Source organism: Dermochelys coriacea, chromosome 3 (genome assembly GCF_009764565.3).
Source record: "Dermochelys coriacea isolate rDerCor1 chromosome 3, rDerCor1.pri.v4, whole genome shotgun sequence".
Classification (NCBI taxonomy): Eukaryota; Metazoa; Chordata; order Testudines; family Dermochelyidae; genus Dermochelys; species Dermochelys coriacea.
In genome coordinates, this window is record NC_050070.1 from 129,863,207 (window position 1) to 129,884,358 (window position 21,152).

General features: G+C 41.6%; 1 long non-coding RNA gene across 5 annotated transcripts in view; it reads right to left on the reverse strand.

The window, feature by feature from the left end:
* The window catches only part of LOC122459404, a 132,114-nt gene extending 111,229 nt beyond the window's left edge, over nucleotides 1-20,885 (reverse strand). For all 5 annotated transcript variants that reach the window (XR_006280070.1, XR_006280069.1, XR_006280067.1 and 2 more), the window contains exon 1: nucleotides 20,610-20,885. This is a non-coding gene — a long non-coding RNA (uncharacterized LOC122459404). The remainder of the gene's footprint in view (nucleotides 1-20,609) is intronic.
* Between the last annotated feature and the right edge of the window lie 267 nt (nucleotides 20,886-21,152).

Genomic DNA, 21,152 nt, shown 5'->3' on the forward strand with positions numbered 1-21,152 from the left:
GTTTTGGCAGCCGTACAAGCCTAGAAGGCCCTAATTAAAGTAAATATTAGGGAAGAAAAAACAATTTTAGGAGCACTAAATTCTCTTTTATAAGAGCTCCTTAATTTTGTGGTGGATTTTCTCTCTCAAGGATTTCTATTCCTCCATTCTGCTGAAATAAAAGTAACCCGGCATGTGGTGTATTTTACAGTGCATTGTCATCTCCGCGACATATGTACAGCTGCTCAGTACTTTGCTGTTGTACTTCCAAACTCGTAACGGGGATAGATTTGAGGTGGTGAAATGCTTGGGAGAAAAGAGGATTTATATCTATTGGCACTAGTTATGTTCAACTGCTTATTTGACTCAGTCAACTGACTTAACCAACTCAGTCACCCAATGGAAGAGATCAGAGTTCGGTCCAGCTCTTGCTAGAGATACTGGTATGTGGTTCTTTACTGTCCTGCACAGGAGGGGAAAATCAGCTGCCTCCACTGCACCATGCCCCTTTCCTGGGTGAGGCCTTATAGCAGGGGCTTAGCCATGGGTGGGCTGGAGTGGGCTGCAGCCCATCCAATTAGCCTCCAGGCCCACCCAGATCTGAGCACAGGTGTAGTACTGCCACAGTGGCCCAGAGCATCACTTGGGCACCTGAAATCCAGGACAGATCCATGTGCCCACCCTTCAGAAAGCTACTCCCCGGCAGCTCTGCCTTGCCATTTTCTGAGCTGCCCCATGTGTGTGCCCAGCTCCACAGGTGAAGCCCTGTGTCCGGGAGCACCAGGGGAAAAGCTGACCTACCACAGTCTATCATTGCCCGTCCACCAGAAAGTCAGGGCCCACCCAAATTTCCAATCCTAGTGACACCACTGACTCATAGATGGCTCTTGTGGATTGAAATCTATGAGTGTGAGGAGTTTGAAGGGGCCTCACTGATGCAGTGGAGATTCTTGAGAGATTCCTTCCTTTTGTGCAGCTTCTTGCAATATTAGGGAATGGCCTTTAAATTGAGATCCCTATTGTAGTAGAGGCCAGGGAAGGCCATGATAGCATGGCTGTCTTGGAGAGACACTAGTAGGGAATGGGGAGAGGATACCAGGGGTCCTGGAGTTAGCATAGAGATACAGAAACTCTCTGTGGGATGGAACCATGGCCCATTTCTTGGGGCAGAGCAAACCTTATCCCTCTCTCCAATAGTCACAGAACGGTTCAGAAGGGACTGAGGGAATTCTCATGGATTTTTCTCCCTTTAGTCCTATGTGATTGGTTGCTCCAAAGGAGGGGTTGTCCTGAGCCAATGATATACCAGAAAGAATCAACTGCCAGTCAGGCTACAAAACCATTTAAAAAATCAATATAATGAATCAATAATAAATACAAATACAGCCAAAGTTAGAAATCAGGCAAAATGGGATTCTTTGATTTTCATCAAGGATTAAGTTCACCCTGTGTATCTTTCAAGTTACTGTCTCAGCTTTTGGTAATATAAAGAAAGACAATAAAATTCCCTAATACGAATTAATCGGACCCATGGTGTGAAGTGTAGCCCAAACATTCTTATAAGGTTAGAATTCTCAAAATGAGAAGCAAGACCTCAGGATGGTTGGTCTGAGTGAATTCTGCCACCTACTGGTGGTCTTTTTACTCCACGGCTTCTGTTTGATTTATTTTCCAATTATAAGAACGATTAGAGAAGCCATTTTAAGTAGAAGAGGCAGCTAGTTTTATAAGACAAATGCAAACACAATATCTTTCTGCTCTCAAAATCAGCAAGAACAGTCGAGCTCTTCACTCTGTTACAGAGAAGGTTAGTTTTCCATTTTTGAATTCAGATTTGTGGATTTTCCCCTTGGTTGGAGGGGGGGGGGAAGAGGGGGAGAGCAGAGAAGAGGGCATGAGGGGAGAAGGGTTGTGTTTTGTTTCTACTCAAGAGGTAGAAAGGCAGCTGCATCAGCCAGCTTCTCCTGTGCTCCTGAGACCACTGAAATTTCCAAAGTACATCACAGGCTTTTAAAGCTACAGAATTTAAAGTCAGGTTTCAGAGTAGCAGCCATGTTAATCCGTATTCACAAAAAGAACAGGAGTACTTGTGGCACCTTAGAGACCAACAAATTTATTTGAGCATAAGCTTTCCTGAGCTAATAGCTCACCTTAAGTGATCACTCTGGTTACAGTGTGTATGGTAACCCCCATTGTTTCATGTTCTCTGTGTATATAAATCTCCCCACTGTATTTTCCACTGAATGCATCTAATGAAGTGAGCTGTAGCTCACGAAAGCTTATGCTCAAATAAATTTATTAGAATTTAAAGTGTTCTCTCCAGGAAGAGTCAGCTTTTGAGCAAGAGGCATATTTGGAGGTGGGAAAAAACAAGTTGCAGGTGAGTACCAAAAAAAAAAAAAAAGAACAAAAAAGCACACAACAAAAAAGCCACAAACTGTCTCTGCTCCAATTTGAAACAAATTCCACCCAGACCTTACTTTTGGGGCTACTTTGCAGTTGTTTTTCCTCAAGGTTATAGGCCTTTCAAATGGTCTCTGGAACCATTTGGAGAATGACTGGCTAGATATAGGAGGATTTCTGCCGACTCAAGCTAGCGCAAAAAAGGATGGCTTCATTCCATGGTAGTTTTAATCCTGTTAATTTCTCCTGGTAGACACACAATTCAGGGGTTTAAGGTTAAAGCTAATATTTACTGTTGAATAACCGGTGAAATCGAACTGCAGATGTACTGTAATAGTGTTTTTTTCCAGATGACAGCCTCCTATTCCTATCTAAAGAATTGTTGGCATCACTTCTAGCCTTGGTACTGTATTGTCGTCCCTCCCCCCCACCTCCTTCATGGGGAAGAGAACTTCTGAGTGTGGATTTCCCCCTTCCATGTGGAAGGGAACTGGGTCAGCTGCCTCTTTGGCAGTATCTCCTCCCCCCCCCCCCCCCCCCCCCCCCATGGAGAGCAGTGCAAGCATCTGCATAGTTGGGGGCTTGGAGAGGTGGAGTTTAAGCTTCCCTGTGCTGGCTGAAATCATGGGCAACATGTCTTTACCAACTCCATAGAGATCACCCAGGAAAGCTAATACAGCCATAAATTCTATTTCCTTTCCTATGGGGAATTTCCTTTCTTCTGTGTGGGGAAGTGTGCCAGGAGAAGACAGTCAGATGGAACTTCTGGTCTTCTGGAGCTGCAGTGACAGGGAATGAGGGGACATGATATCCCAGAATTGGTGCAGGGGTACTAGCCCTCCACTTTTATAGCCCAGGCCTTTTGCAGATACTGGCAGATCTGTACAGTTGAGGGGAATCCTTAATGGCTCATGCTGCAGGCATTCAAGTGTCAGCCCAAAGGAACGATTGGGGGTAAGCTATACAAGCAGGGTAAATCAGAGGAGGGGCCAGGAGGGCCATTTGGCCTGGGCCTCAAGCTCAAAGGGTGCCTCAAATTTAGACACTTGTTATTTTTTTGGCATTTGATAAGTTTTGCAACTTTTTATCTGCATCCCTATTGGACCCAAAGCATTGGAATGGGCTTGCCGTGCTTAATATCAACTGTGACATTGCACGAAAGCTAGATTTTTCCCTCAATAATTAGTGCATTTGCACAGAAAAAAAAGCTTGAAAAGCATTTGTTAAATAAAAAAAATGTTCAAATTATATCTCACTCTTTTTTGGCACCTTATTTTGTTTTCATGTGTCATCAATATTTATTATGGCTAGGGGCCTCAAAAGCCAGAAGTGGCCAAGGCTGCTCTGGATAGCAATCTGCCAATCAGATAGCAAGTGTGAAAAATCGGGATGGGGTGGGGGATAATAGGTGCTGACATAAAACAAAGCCATGAATATCGGGACTGTCCCTGTAAAAATCGGGACATCTGGTCACCCTATCTCTGGACCTCATAGGGCCTGTACACAATAAATTCCTCAGTGAAGTTTCCTCCCCTTAGCCACAGGGTGAGTATGGGGGAAAAAAAATTCATTCACAAGAGGTGCAGGGAGGAAAAGTGGTTAGTACCTTTGATACCTGCATGTAGTGTTTTAAAAGTCATTTTGGACTCCATCTGTCCTACAGTATTGATCTCCTTCATGAGCACACCTCTTGCTACTTCGCAATAGGGAAAGTGACACAGAGATCAACAATAGCAAAAGCAAGCATGTGAAGTCACCCTAGGAAGTTATGAATGATATGGCAAACAGATATGCAAAAATTGCCTCCCCCCCCCAAGAACTAAATGCTAAGAATGAAGGACCACATTTTCCATCCTGTGGTTCTGTGCTGAGCCTCCCTAATTCTGGCCTTGCTCTGAGGTAACTTAGATTGCTGAAGAACGCTATGCTAGCATAACAGCCCGCAGAGAACCATTGCAAACCGAGGCAACTTTTTCTTCCCTTCACCCCACCACTTATGCTGGAGGCATTAAGAGGGGCCCACATAGAAATGTTTCATCAGCTCTACACCAGGCAGGGATGCCCCCTGCAACATAGGTATTTTTCCCCCCCATTTATAGCTCCTTTAAACCAGAGGGACTGTCACAGGGGACACAGCTTGCCACAGGATGGCACCATGTCCTGGAAATTAGCTCTACCAGCCCAACACCCCTTCCAGTGGTCACACTCCATCATGGTCTTTCCCTTTCTGTACCTGGCCCTGTCTCATTCCAGAAACTGCAGCCTTCTTTGTGACTCAGCCCTCCACCCAGATCACTATGTGGTTTCCCCTTCCCGGGATGAATCAAGGTCCCTTCTCACCAGAAGTCTCAGGTAGTCTTTCCTTTCTGAGATGGATGGGAGATGTCCGGAAAATCTCCACGCCAGATTTTAGCATTGAGAGGGAAGAAGATGAAGTAAGAAAGGATACAGCCATGGGTAGGAGAATGTATATAAGGAGCGAGGGCGGTGTGGATACTAGTCTAATAGGTTATAATGGCTGTAGAATGACTGTGCCTAATAGGGTACAAAATGTGAGCGAGGCCAAACAGCAAAAATTAAGATGTTTATACACCAATGCGAGGAGTCTAGGTAACAAAATGGAGGAACTAGAGCTACTGGTGCAGGAAGTGAAACCAGATATTATAGGGATAACAGAAACATGGTGGAATAGTAGTCATGACTGGACTACAGGTATTGAAGGGTATGTGCTGTTTAGGAAAGACAGAAACAAAGGTAAAGGGGGTGGAGTAGCATTGTATATCAACGATGAGTTAGAATGTAAAGAAATAAGAAGCGATGCAATGGATAAGACAGAGTCTGTCTGGGCAAAAATTACATTGGGGAAGAAAACTAGTAAAGCCTCTCCTATGATAGTGCTTGGGGTGTGCTATAGACCTCCGGGATCTAATTTGGTTATGGATAGAGCCCTTTTTGATGTCTTTAATAAAGTAAATACTAATGGAAACTGCGTGATCATGGGAGACTTTAACTTCCCAGATATAGACTGGAGGACCAGTGCTAGTAATAATAATAGGGCTCAGATTTTCCTAGATGCGATAGCTGATGGATTCCTTCAACAAGTAGTTGCTGAACCGACTAGAGGGGATGCCATTTTAGATTTAATTTTGGTGAGTAGCGAGGACCTCATAGAAGAAATGGTTGTAGGGGACAATCTTGGCTCAAGTGATCATGAGCTAATTCAGTTCAAACTAAATGGAAGGATTAACAAAAATAAATCTGCAACTAGGGTTTTTGATTTCAAAAGGGCTGACTTTCAAAAATTAAGGCAATTAGTTAGGGAAGTGGATTGGACTGAAGAACTTATGGATCTAAAGGCAGTTGAGGCCTGGGATTACTTTAAATCAAAACTGCAGAAGCTATCGGAAGCCTGTATCCGAAGAAAGGGGAAAAAATTCATAGGAAGGAGTTGTAGACCAAGCTGGATGAGCAAGCATCTTAGAGAGGTGATTATGAAGAAGCAGAAAGCATACAGGGAGTGGAAGATGGGAGGGATCAGCAAGGAAACCTACCTAATTGAGGTCAGAAGATGTAGGGATAAAGTCAGAGAGGCTAAAAGTCGACTAGAGTTGGACCTTGCAAAGGGAATTAAAACCAATAGTAAAAGGTTCGATAGCCATATAAATAAGAAGAAAACTAAGAAGGAAGAAGTGGGGCCGCTTAACACTGAGGATGGAGCGGAGGTTAAAGATAATCTAGGCATGGCCCAATATCTAAACAAATACTTTGCCTCAGTCTTTAATAAGGCTAAAGAGGATCTTGGGGATAATGGTAGCATGACAAATGGGAAGGAGGATATAGAGGTAGATATTACCATATCAGAGGTAGAAGCGAAACTGAAACAGCTTAATGGGACTAAATCGGGGGGCCCAGATAATCTTCATCCAAGAATATTAAAGGAATTGGCACCTGAAATTGCAAGCCCATTAGCAAGAATTTTTAATGAATCTGTAAACTCTGGAATAGTACCGAATGATTGGAGAATTGCTAATATAGTTCCTATTTTTAAGAAAGGAAAAAAAAGTGATCCAGGTAACTACAGGCCAGTTAGTTTGACTTCTGTAGTATGCAAGGTCCTGGAAAAAATTTTGAAGGAGAAATTAGTTAAGGACATTGAAGTCAATGGTAAATGGGACAAAATACAACATGGTTTTACAAAAGGTAGATCGTGCCAAACCAACCTAATCTCCTTTTTTGAAAAAGTAACAGATTTTTTAGATAAAGGAAATGCAGTGGATCTAATTTACCTAGATTTCAGTAAGGCATTTGATACCGTGCCACATGGGGAATTATTAGTTAAATTGGAGAAGATGGGGATCAATATGAACATCAGAAGGTGGATAAGGAATTGGTTAAAGGGGAGACTGCAACGGGTCCTACTGAAAGGCGAACTGTCAGGTTGGAGGGAGGTTACCAGTGGAGTTCCTCAGGGATCGGTTTTGGGACCAATCTTATTTAATCTTTTTGTTACTGACCTTGGCACAAAAAGTGGGAGTGTGCTAATAAAGTTTGCAGATGATACAAAGCTGGGAGGTATTGCCAATTCGGAGAAGGATCGGGATATTATACAGGAGGATCTGGATGACCTTGTAAACTGGAGTAATAGTAATAGGATGAAATTTAATAGTGAGAAGTGTAAGGTTATGCATTTAGGGATTAATAACAAGAATTTTAGTTATAAGCTGGGGACGCATCAATTAGAAGTAACGGAAGAGGAGAAGGACCTTGGAGTATTGGTTGATCATAGGATGACTATGAGCTGCCAATGTGATATGGCTGTGAAAAAAGCTAATGCGGTTTTGGGATGCATCAGGAGAGGCATTTCCAGTAGGGATAAGGAGGTTTTAGTACCGTTATACAAGGCACTGGTGAGACCTCACCTAGAATACTGTGTGCAGTTCTGGTCTCCCATGTTTAAAAAGGATGAATTCAAACTGGAGCAGGTACAGAGAAGGGCTACTAGGATGATCCGAGGAATGGAAAACTTGTCTTATGAAAGGAGACTTAAGGAGCTTGGCTTGTTTAGCCTAACTAAAAGAAGGTTGAGGGGAGATATGATTGCTCTCTATAAATATATCCGAGGGATAAATATAGGAGAGGGAGAGGAATTATTTAAGCTCAGCACCAATGTGGACACAAGAACAAATGGGTATAAACTGGCCACCAGGAAGTTTAGACTTGAAATCAGACGAAGGTTTTTAACCATCAGAGGAGTGAAGTTTTGGAATAACCTTCCAAGGGAAGCAGTGGGGGCAAAAGATCTATCTGGTTTTAAGATTCTACTCGATAAGTTTATGGAGGCGATGGTATGATGGGATAATGGGATTTTGGTAAGTAACTGATCTTTAAATATTCAGGGTAAATAGGCCAAATCCCCTGAGATGGGATATTAGATGGATGGGATCTGAGTTACTATAGAAAATACTTTCCTGGGTATCTGGCTGGTGAATCTTGCCCATATGCTCAGGGTTTAGCTGATTGCCATATTTGGGGTCGGGAAGGAATTTTCCTCCAGGGCAGATTGGAGAGGCCCTGGAGGTTTTTCGCCTTCCTCTGTAGCATGGGGCATGGTTGACTGGAGGGAGGCTTCTCTGCTCCTTGAAGTTTTGAACCATGATTTGAGGACTTCAATAGCTCAGACATGGGTGAGGTTTTTCATAGGAGTGGGTGGGTGACATTCTGTGGCCTGCGCTGTGCAGGAGGTCGGACTAGATGATCAGAGTGGTCCCTTCTGACCTTAGTATCTATGAATCTATGAATCTATGAATCTTTCACTGCCTCATTGTGCCACTCCCTCAGTGGCTGGTAGGGGAACTGGGGCCCATGCTTTACTCAGAGTTCCAGCCCAGGGACCCTACAACATGCAGCCAAGGACTGTTGAGTCCCCAATCTTGCTGCTTCCTTCCCTGCATCCCACAGGCCCTCTTCTCCATCCTAATCTCTTTGGGGTATGCCCTTCCCTCAGGGCTAGGCCACCAAGGTCCTACTCTTTCCCTGTGTACCCTCTACTAAACAGAGGGCGACCACAAATTTCCTCCTGGCAGCCTTTGCTGCTGACAGCCTTCTGGGTTTATACTAGCCCTACCCTCCCTGCTCTGGTGAGCTTCCCTCTAATCAAAGCTCTCTGCTCACCCTCTCACTTATTTTCTGCTTAATTGGCTGATTTGTGAAGCTAGACCTTTTTGCCTGTTATGGGATGTACTCCCCACACTGGTTCTGAGAGGTCTGGATTAAGCCAGTCAGGCCCAATCTAGATCACAGAGAACCAGTGTGGGGCATATATCTCTGTGATAGAGTGTATAGGGTTAGCGTCAGAGCGGGATTTAGGTGCCTACTTGCCTTTTTATTGACATTCGGGGTCAGGTGACAGCTGAGCAAATTTTTTTTTTAAGGCCCTAAATCCCCATAAGCATCTAAATTCATGCCAGTGGGATGCACAAGACTGCCTATTCCTGATGCTGCTGAGCTGCTCCAAGCTTTAGCTCACCCTGGTGGGATTCTCAGAATAGAGTTGGCTAGGTTGCCTATGGGGCCCAGGCTGGAGAGTGGCTCTGAGCACACCTAACCCATACAAAAATAGACAGCTGAGGGTGAACAACTCAGGAGGTGTGTGCACCTAATGGTTAGGGTACTCTCCTGGGGTAGGGAGACCTGTTTTCCAACCCTCCACTCTGCCTCATTGGCATCAGGGACTTTGAACACAGGTCTCCCACCTTCCATGAGAACATCTTAACCCCTGGGTCTTTGGCTTGATAGGGTTGGGATTTTTGTCTGGGTTCCCCCCCCCCGTGAAAGGGCTAGCATGCCTTAACTCTAGGAAATGGTTTATGGCGGAGAATCCCCAGCCTGTCTGGCTAACACCTAAGGCCCAGATCCATGAAGTTAGGCATATAAATCCCTCTGTGGATCTAGGGCCTATGCCTTGCCCCTTTCCTCAGCATTTTAGGCATCTCCCCCACTCAGTTTGCTGGCTTCTGTGAATCCCTTTCTTCAAAGACCTTATTCTCCCCATACAATGGGTGGGGAGCCTAGGTGCCTAAATTTAGGGCTGTGAATTCCACTAGGTGGTAGGGCACTCAGGAGTTAGGTATTGCAATGCCCAGCATTGCAACATTTAAGTTTCCTTTGTGAATCTAGCCGGAACTGACAGCAGGGTGGGATAGAACCTGGTCCTGAAGATCAAAGATTATACTTGTAGATCACTGAAGCATTACAGTTTTATGCACTCATCATTTCAGCACATTTTTAATCTTTGACTACTTCATATATTTTTTAAGTCAGGCCTGCAGAATACAGTCCCACCCCTTATTTGACTCATGCTTAATTAAGATACGTTAGTGATTAGAAATATTGTTGGGAAGAAAATAATATTGTACTAGTTCAGCCTACTAGAAGAAGTTGTTCTGAAAGATTAGTGACAGGCAAAGCAATGTGCCTATTCCTACCCCATGTACAGTACGACTGATAATTGTAATATTCTAGGCATACTAATGCATTTTTTTGGGGGGGAAGTGATTTTTAAAGTAGTGACATGATTAGCATATGACTACACATTATCCACAAAGGAAGTTATTAATCTTCAGAGTTAGGATTGCCAGGGGATATGCATAAGAATAATATTCCATTTTCTTTGATTCACTGAATATTGAGATATGGCTTCTATAGTCACTGAACATGAACCAGAAGAATTTTAATTGTTAGGAATGAGATTTATCACATGCTTCTGACAGAATTAGGAGAGATATTGACAATGGAGAATTTAGGGGCACATGTAAAGGGATAGCAACTCAAATAGACTATCAAAAGCATGTGAACAGTTTGAGGACCTATTATACTTTCATGGACATCAAAGGCATTACGCTTGTAAAAACCATGGCACACACTGACAGAATACACCCCTGTTTTCACAGACTACTCACTATTGTAATTATCTTTGTACAAGATATACCTTATAAAGTATCATTTGGAAACTCGTTATTAGCTGGTCAGTATTGTCTTGAGAAATGTGTGGCAATATGTTAAGAGATTACTGTGTTAATATCATCATACAGATGCTTCAAACCCCACAGCCCTGCCCTTCAGCTGGAAGTGTTTCAGTACCTTTTAAAAAAAATCATAAAAAGGAGGGACAAACATCCATGGGGACCCCACTCTGTCCCTGATCACCTCATTCTCTGCACCTGAGAAGACAAGAGGAAAACAGCCATTGGACGTTATGGGAAGGGGTGCTGACCTGAAATATTGGTCAGTAATCTACTGGAGCATGTGGTAAGAAAGTTTGCTTTGCAGCTACCATACTTTAAGTAGATAGCAGTAAGCATTTTATCTTAGTTTTTCCTTGTAACCATTTTGACTTTTATGCCTCATTATTTATTCACTTAAACACAGTGAATTAGATAAAACAGTAAAACAAGTTTATTACTACAAAGATGTTTAAGTTGAAGTCTCTGAGCAACTATTTAAGGGAATAAACTGGCACATTATTCCTTTTAAGGAACAATATATTTGAACTGTCCAGGAGAGGGTTGGGCAGTACAAGACATACATTTATGGAGGAAGATCCAGGACTGGGGTTGGGTCACCCTGCAGTAGACAAGGCTAGTGAAAGCCAGGGTGGAGCTAGCAGGCTGCACTTACAGACTCTCAGGGGGTGGCTTGCATGGTGGAAGGCTGTTTGTGAGCGGCTCACTGGGGAGCTATTACAGCAAGGCACTGTAAGGTACTCAAGGTTGCACAGCAGGAGGTTATACAGCCCCCCTCCGCTAGTTTGAATTGTGCCTGTAGTACGTCACACTAGCATTTTGTGGTATACAACATCTTCATGTATAGTAGAAATGGATGACTCTGTATAGCTCACATCAAGATGAGAAATTGTGATGAGCAAAGGTGAATCTCAGGGGAAGAGGAAAAAAACCCCAAACATATCAGAAAGTGATTTTGGATAAGATCACAAACACTCAAATGCTTTTCTGAAGCTAAATACAAACTACCCAAACCTCCTGGGTTTGCAAATCTGGGCTGGAAATCTCAGGATAATGACATTCTTACAAAATTTCCATGGCTTCCAGCTTTTTTGGGCCAGAAATAAAGTGAGCAACATTTGGGGCAATATTTTGCACCTTCCTTTTGCAAGTCTAGATAGAACCAAAAAATACAGCAAGGCACAGAAAACAAATTGTTATTTTAAATTCAGAAAAAGGTTACATTTATGTTTTGGAGTTGGGACTCTTATTTAATTTGAATAAGTTCAGCCAACCCTAATGGAAATGGAACCTATATTCCCAGAGCATTCTGGACCGTGTTTAAGCCAGAAATTAGATGTTGGTCTTCTCATCTAATTTTAGATCTGTATTCTGAGGGAGAGATTTGAGCTCTGCTACCTTTCAGTTTCTGGACATCTTCCTCTACTATTTGCTTTTCAATACTGGTAACCAGCAATTTTAGTATCAGTAAAGTTGCTACTTTGGGGATACAAGATACAGCAGCATCATATTCAGGACTTATACCACCAGCTTACTGAGTGTATGTAGGCAAAGAGATTTGCTCTAGCCTGTGAGCTTCACAAAAATGCAGGTTATCTTCTCATGCTGACAGTTCTGTCACTGAACAGCTTGTTCTATTGTTCACTACACTCTAAGACTTGTTTTGAAGGATGTACCAGGTCTGTCAATACACACAGCTGATCAACATTTGGCAAATAGGGAATCCCCTCTTCATCAATTCAGCAGTCATGGGAAGTACCCTGAAGTAATTTATGGTCCCCCCCAAATAGTAATTGGGCAACCAAAATAATATTGCTGAGCAGCCCCCTTATCCTCTTAGACTTCATAGTCAGCTGGAAAACACTCATAGGAAGCTATTCAGTGGGTTTTTCTCTTGATATTTAACTTGTATAACTTTTATGCAATTTGGGGATGCAACAGTGGAAAGATAGTATCCAAGGCTCAGATCCTCAAAGGTATTTAGGCACCTAGCTCCTATTGATTGGTCCTTTGAGGATCTAAGCCAAAAATGTTTTAATACATCCCCACTGAGGGGTCACATGGTTGATTTAATATACAAATATGTGTATTCTTCCTAATCAATTTTATAGCAGTTTGATAGATTTACTTGGCTGCTAGATTTCTAGATTTTTTACACCTAGATGTTTGTGATGGGAGTATGTGTGTTTGTTTTACATTTATTTTAAAATGTATAGGACAAGATTAGTCAAGTCCTAGACATAATAAATCTTTCTGATCATAATTTATTTTTGAAATGTCTGTCTTTCCTTAGTATATAGTGTGCTGTACCTTTGAATTAGTAGAGTTAGTTTACCCATGTCTGGTTTGTACTAGAAACCAAGTCCAGCCACCAGAGGGTGCTAGTAAACTGTGCTGTTAGTTTTAAAAGTTCCTCGATTGCCATTGTGTGCTTGTAGAGGATCTGAAGTGAGCCATTCACCAGAGAGTTATAAATTCAGGTGAACATGTACTTTCTAAACTTTTAGGTTCTAATGGTCTAGCTGTGCAACAGTAAAAAGTGACAAGCTAGACAAAGTACCCCATAAAAGGTCTAAAAGAACCACCATGTAGATGGCCAATTTGAGAGGATTCACGAGCCCCCCCTCTTTTCAGTGAGAATTCCCACGCTTGGTTATGACAGCAGATAGTTAAGCATGGTCGAAAAGTTAACCCAAAGCACAATTAGAATTATCACAAATAATCAGTTTAAGATGGTAACAGTAATGCTTTAACATTTCTTGCCTATTGTGGCTACTTGATTCTCAAGCTCCGATCCATTTTTCCAGTTACTCTAGTGTAAATCAGGAGAGAATCCATTGAAGCTAATGGAGTTATTCCAGTATAAATCAGGAGTAAGTGAGACCAGTTTTTTTGTCCCTCACTATTGAGGGTCTGTACTCCAACAGGTACTTTCTCTTTGATACTGCATAACTTCATTAAACATTGAATTCCATGTGCATATTGCAAGAGAAAGTAATGAAGTAAACTGAAAATCCAAAAGGTGTCAACACAAACTATTGATGTAGACTGGAAAGGAAACATTCAGCATGTATTACTCATATATCAATAGAAAGAAGTGTGCTTAATATAGGACCAGTATATTTCCTGTGTCAAGATCCACATGGTCAAGGAGGGAGGGAGAAAAAAAAAACAAAACAAAACCCCCAAAAACACACAGATTGAGTATCCTGATTTCTATGGAGCCTTTCCATAGGACAAAAGATGAATGAAGACAATGTGCAGATGCTAAACCTCCATGCTCAAAAAGGACATAAGCAATGAACCCTGTTACAAAAGCTCAGAGAAGATGAGGTTGCTGAGCCTATTGGCCTGGGAGTAATTCATGCCTTCACTAGCAAGGGATCTTCTTTTCTTACCAGGTCCAGAACTCTAGAAGAGCTATCCCTGGTAGGAGTGACAGGGATGTCAGTTTCCCATTGTGTCCTTTTTCCCTTTCAGCCTTTATACCAATATTTCAGAGCAGACACTTTTTGTTCACGCAGAGAAGTTTCACACTTTAGAGTCAGGATACACAGAAAGATCATTTCGTCCCTCCACTCCCACATCATAGCAGAAACATTAGACAGAAGCTAGCAAGAGAATACATGAAACTGCAATCAATCACTATTCACAGACCACATTAAATTGTTGAGAGGGGAAGTATATGCTCAAATAGGGATTTGAGTCCTTGTCCTTATGATTAAAGGAGGGATTACTTTGTTATGTCTGGGAGACTAAGAAATTTGTTTTGAATCATTTCCGGTCCCATGGGATCATTCCAGTTCCATATTTCTGTATCATACCTTCGTCTCAAACACTAAGAGTTGGTGCAATTAAGTAGCCCCCATGAGTTCAGGGAAACAGAACAGCTTGCATTGAATGTGAGGTCTTTGTTATCTGAATACATTTATCCCACAAGCAAATTTTGTTAACCATATATCTAGGTATCGGAAAGAGGTAACTCATTCAATGTATTGAACATTGATCCTCCATTTATGCAACTTCCATCTCTGATGGAGGACAATGACTTTAGTTTTGGAATAATCAACCCTCCTATTGACAGTACAAACAAAATGCATTTAAATAAATATTTCTGTCCCAAATGCAATTGGGACAGTAGAACCATGTCATCTGCATGCAAGAGGAACAGAGTGATCCCTAATTTTAGTCGGGGGGCGGGGGAATACTTATCCCTTTGAATGGATAAACATCATTGATATAAAAGTTAAAGAGAAGAGAGGCTAAAAGACAGCTCTGTGGAACCGTGCTTTGTAATTGGAGTGGAATCAGTTAATTCCCCATCCAGGCCCATCCTAATCTTATCTATTGTTTGTCTAAAGAGCTCTTAAAAGAGAGCTAACAAGGATCTATTCCATTTCTGTGATCTGCAATTTGCTCTACATGGAGTCCCTTAGAAAGCACATATTTGTGGATCAAATAAGAGAGAATACAACAGTTATCTATAGTGGAATGGCCATTATGGAAAAAAGCTTCTCTCTCTGCCCCAAGATACATGTAGTGAAAATTTTTAAAGCAACAGTTTAATTAGTTTCCAGGATATATATCCCCCTCCTTAAAAAAAAAAAAAGATAATATTGGTAGACCAAACTGAAAGGGATAAATCTCTCTAAATTTTTCTTTAGAATAAGTAATAGTCAAAACAGGTGCTCACTATTCAAGTATGCTCCTTAAGTACTTCTACAGTGATTAAATCCTCCCCTGCTGCTTGATTGCAACATGTTGATCAATTTAAAATTTAGCTTCTTCACTGGATACTGCAGGCCAGTTTGGAGGAGAACAGGAAAATGGAGGCTACCAGATCTAAGTGTGCCAAAAAGTTTATAATGATAGGCCGTGTATTAAACACAGAAAAACCTCTCCCCCGCAATATGCTTGGAGATCAGAGCTTCAATATTACTCCAAATCTTCTCAGAATCCATTGCTACCCATTTCCAAAAATATACAGAATTTCTCCTTTTGGCAGCAAACTCAAATTCCTTCCACAATGCCACGTGGTGTTCCAACTCTTCCTTTCAGCAATCTTTTATATGGCTTTCTAAAATTAACTAGCTTTGGATGGAATCCTGTGTGCTATCTTTCCTTACGTCCATTGCCATAATCTATAAGGTTTGTGTTTTTTCCCCCCCTTGATGATGAAAACAATCTTTCAAAAAGGAAAGAATAGCCTTTTTTGGTAGTAAGATCAACCTGTAATTTACATACATGCAAATGTATCCCTTAATGTATCACTTAGATCTGAAAACTGATTCTTTTTTTTTTTAGCCCTAGCAGATAATTGGAGGAGAGCTTCTCTTAAATTTTAGATTTAACCAATGGATTCCACTTGATTTGCCTTGCATCCAAGGCTTCAAAACAAAGTGAAATACCATCCAACAAGGATCAACAGGTGTAATGGGATGGGGGGGAGGCAAAAATTAATCTGGAGGAATTGATAGTGACCATCAGATTTAAGGGCCATTATTATTACTTGTTCAAGTAGTATATACACACACATCTGACACCATAAACGGGCCAGAGCCTTTACCCCTTACTTTGGGGAATCTTTTGGGGGGAAAAAAGAAATCCAAGCCACTGCCCATGCATGCTTAGGGTTACCATTGTAAGAGCGCTAGCGCTTTTATCTTGGCTAGAATGATTATCTGGAGCCATGAGTGCATGCTCCTTGCCCACATGCTGGAAGAGGGTGAGCTAATTTCAAAAGCATTAGCCACAGCTCCAAACTCAGAGTCTCTGTATTGGCTATGTACAGAAGTGGTATCAAACCCCACTATTAGACTTTGAAGCTCCTGACAGCATGTGATCAGTTAAATCATTTTCTTTAGAGTCTAAACTCTTGCCACATCTGCCATATCCCCACCACACATTCTGAAATAAAAGAGATTCTTTGGTTTCAGAAGTGTCTGTAAACATTTTACCAATAAGCTTTCCCAACCTAATACATTGTTACAACTGGAGTCAGTGTTAGAGAAAGAACCAGTAGAAAACTTTGTATTTGATTCTGTAGATATGTTAAAGATATTTGACAGTCTCAGAATAGATTCTCAAGGAGCATTCAGACATCCATCCAAATCACTGTCCTGGGGAAAACTGATCTAGATTAAGAGTTGGGACCGAATCCCAAAGGTCACAGACCAGAGGTAGACGATCACCAAACTCCATTTCCTTAGAATATAGTGTCCAACTCCCCATAAATCCATTCCCTTCACTAGGAAGGGGGTTATGAAATCTAATTAAGCTATACCCCAATATACTGTAGGTTTCTCCTTAACAGGTTTACCTTTCATAGAATATCAGGGTTGGAAGGGACCTCATGAGGTCATCTAGTCCAACCCTCTGCTCAAAGCAGGACCAATCCCCAATTAAATCATCCCAGCCAGGGCTTTGTCAAGCCTGACCTTAAAAACTTCTCAGGAAGGAGATTCCACCACCTCCCTAGGTAACACATTCCTCCTAGTGAAAAAGTTTTTCCTAATATCCAACCTAAACCTCCCCCACTGCAACTTGAGACCATTACTCCTCATTCTGTCATCTGCTACCACTGAGAACAGTCTAGATCCATCCTCTTTGGAACCCCCTTTCAGGTAGTTGAAAGCAGCTATCAAATCCCCCCCTCATCCTTCTCTTCTGCAGACTAAATAATCCCAGTTCCCTCAGCCTCTCCTCATAAATCATGTGTTCCAGTCCCCTAATCATTTTTGTTGCCCTCCGCTGGACGTTTTCCAATTTTTCCACATCCTTCTTGTAGTGTGGGGCCCAAAACTGGACACAGTACTCCAGATGAGGCCTCACCAGTGTCGAATAGAGGGGAACGATCACGTCCCTCGATCTGCTGGCAATGCCCCTACTTATACATCCCAAAGTGCCATTGGCCTTCTTGGCAACAATGGCACACTGCTGACTCATATCCACCTTCTCATCCACTGTAACCCCTAGGTCCTTTTCTGCAGAATTGCTGCCTAGCCATTCGGTCCCTAGTCTGTAGTGGTGCATGGGATTCTTCCGTCATTACATAATGTTTATAATTTTTTTTAAAAAAATAAGTACCTGAAGACACTGAACACACAAAAGTGGTTTTACTTATGTTATAGGCTTGTACGTAGGAATCGTAAAAAGACTAAGGGAACTGCAACTAAAACTGCCCCTAGAAATATCAAAAAGTGCCATAAAATACTCTAGGTATTCAGGAAATACTATGGCAGACTGCAGAGATGTGCATTCTTAGATTATCTGAATTTCTTGACTCACTTTTTGCCAGTTATATCCTTTGAAGGCACAGTGGACATTTGTTTCTGTCTAGATTACAATTGCACATACAGATTAGTCAATCACTGTTACTTGCCCATATGTTCAGTACATCACTCAGTCTAGCTCTCATTTTTATAAAGCCAATACTGGGATTTCAAGTGCAATTGATCATATGAAGACAATTTGACCTCACTAAAGGAAATGACAAGATTTGCTATTATGGGGTGACAAATGGGGCTGTAAATGGAGCGAAAATGAGAATCTGAGGGGGGGATTGTTATTTAGCTCCTACCCATTCAAGCATGTATTCCTAAAGCAGCAGTAAAAAAAGAGCCTGCTGAGTCCCTCTGACATATTAAGTACCAAACAGAAAGGGCTGGGGGGGGGGGGAGAAGAGAGAGAGCCTGGTCATCAACTCAAAGTGCAAACACTATGAACCCTCCTACAATCACTGTGGAATTAGTTAATATTTTGTCCATGAAGTTGTGAATCCCAGACAGAACTTTTAAGAGCTCAGTTGTTCTTTTCCCATTTGATAGGGTTGTCCTCATGAGTCTTGAGACTTTAGAACATTTAACTTATTTTGAGGGAGCTAGTTCACAGTAGATAGGGGAATGCTAAAATTCAAACTCTGATCTCAGTAAGTGATTTCTTTTTCATTTCAAGACTTTCCATGTCTGAAAAACACACGCACACCCACTCATAGCAAGCTACACCAACTTAAGTAGACCCTTAAAGACTTATGGAAATCAGCTTCCACAATTTCGATATCATGGCTAAGTTAGTTTTCAAGTTGATGTACAAACCCTTCAAAGCCAGTTCCAAATGAGTTCATGAATGTTTTGAAATCAGAACTAGTTTGAAAGCATTTGCAGGTCTTGAAATTCATTCAAATCCAAATCTGGTTTTAACCATATCATCATATATTCAAATCTTAACACAAAAATCATATGAAAAGTTCAGGTTCAATGGATTCTTGCATATTAACAAGGGGCCAAACCCCCCTTCCCAACTCAACAAATTGTACAGGACTAACAGAAATAGAAATGCAACTGCAACCAGAGTAGAAAAGATATTACATTTGTCCCACGTGACTTTTTCTGGTTACCATTCAAACTCAAAATTCACTGGCAATCAAAAGCTTGGATAGCACTTTTGGTTATTCGGTAACAGCAAAAGAAATTCACAAAAAAGCTTAACTGGCCAGTTTGAGGACAAGAAGAGTTCTAACAAACTAGGGTACTGCATAGGAACTGGGTAGTGTGCTTTAATAAGTTTGGAAGCTCTCCAGTTAGCTTCACCGTTTTCTATTGCAAAAGTCATTTAGAAACTTGCCAGAGCAGCAGTGTACCTAGGTCTTGCATATTTGTACATCTTAACAGTGTTTATTTGGAATCCAGCTGTGCCAGAGTGGTTTCCCTACATTTTGAACGTTGCGTAGAAAGCAAGGACACAATTGGCAATGCGGGTGGGATCCTAATCCAGGAAGGCAGTGGAATAGAGCATGACTGCAAAGACCTAGTGAATGTGAAATTAAAACCACAGCCTGCAGCTCTGGGACAGCAAATAACTTACCAACATAGCCTAAGGGTGTGATTCCCTTACTTTTGTGCATATAGTTGCACTAGCTCTTATTGAGCTTGGGCAAGTATAAATAGCAGTGTAGCTGCAGTAGCACTTGTAGTAGCAGCAGAGGCATGGGTGAGCCCTACCAAGTACAAACTCACTGGTTTCAAGCGAGTGCATACTCAATACGGCTCACCCATGCCTCTGCAACCACTACAAGTGCTACTGCAACTACACTGCTATTTATATTTGCCCAAGCTCAATAAGAGTTAGTGCAAGTACATGAACACAAGCAGGGAGATCATACCCCTAGCTCATAGTGAAGCCATAGAAAGGTAAAGGGTTCACAGTGTCTGAATCTTTGGGGAAAGTGGACTTGTTAAATAGCTCAATTGAGGTCTGGGACTCCTATATGTAGAGACTGGAACAGTATGTAATAGTTAATGAGATCAATGATAAAAAAAGAGGGTAGTTTTATTGAGTGTAATAGGCACTAAAACCTATAACTTGCTATGCAGCCTAACTCCCGTTAAACCAGCAGACAAAACATTTCTACAAAAGTCACCTCTCTCCAACGCCACTAGCGATCACAGAACATTTCTGGTTTTCCAGACAAACCAAAGAGTAAATTAAACTACTCCTGAATATATGGCTACATTAAGGAAACTGACAGAGCACTACTATCATGGAGAGAGTTAAATGACATATTGTGGGACCTGTTAGTGTGCAGTACAAAATGAGGCAATCCAAAAACAGTTATTGACTAAGGGTGATTATTGAAACAGCATTTTCCAGTGCATATCTTAGGATTTAGAGCTCACTACTCAGGATGCCAGAGTGTTGCAACAGCATCCCAAAGTCTGCAGCAAATAAACAGAGTCACACAGATAGCACAAGATGGAGAAAGTTAAAAAACTGTAGGAAAGAGTCTCACAATGCTAGCTGTTGGTTCAGAGACAAAGCTTGTAGAAATGGCATGAAATTGGGATACACACAAGATGTACAGGTCAGTGCAAAAAGCACAGCCACCAGCTTGCAAGGACACCACCAGAGAATTTCATGTTCCACAATTTGCAGCTAGACAACATGGAGTCCATGGAGAATACTGCATCATCTCTACAGTTGTAGAATTTAGAAGACAACAAACAAAATATATGAATTCTTTTACAAGTTGAATGAACAAGAACTAAAATGCAGCTTGATACAGGGGCTGCTGTTTCACAGCTAGATTATCAGAGAATAATTAAAAGGGTGACATTGCAGAAAGCCTTAGTACATCTCAAAATGAATAGAGGGGAGAGCCTCACTCCTAGGGTATCATTACAGCAAAAGAGACTGATAGGTGGTAAGTACAACCTCTATCATCAGAGCTTCTCATTGGAGGTATCCTCACCTATCTGCCTTTGTGCAAAATTCAGCCCTCCAGCTGAGGAGCAGCTAGTTCAGATCCCTTTCAGGATAAGAAAAGTTCAAAGTGACATCCAAAGTCAGTCAACAAATCAGCCCTTTCTCTGGTCTATTCTAGAATCATTGTCTTCTTCCTCTCATCTCTCACATTAAGCACTAACTCTTCAGACTAAATCTTCCTAAGACATATGTTCTCCTGCAGACTCTCTGTGATTTCTTCCAGAAAACTGACCTTTCTCAGCCTTTGATGGGGCTCAGGTGTCCATTAAGTTGTCACCTGATACCTCTTAGTCATGCCCCCTCTAGCTGAGAAGCAACAAATTAATTACTGCACAGGTGTAGTTAATGCAACTGACTGGCTTTTAACCTTTTCTAGTCCATGATATGGTTTCACCCCATCACAGTGACATATAACTGTACGCAGCATATGCCAGACATCCATGTTGTACAGCAAGTGGGTCATGCATTACTTTAAAGAAAGACAGATTC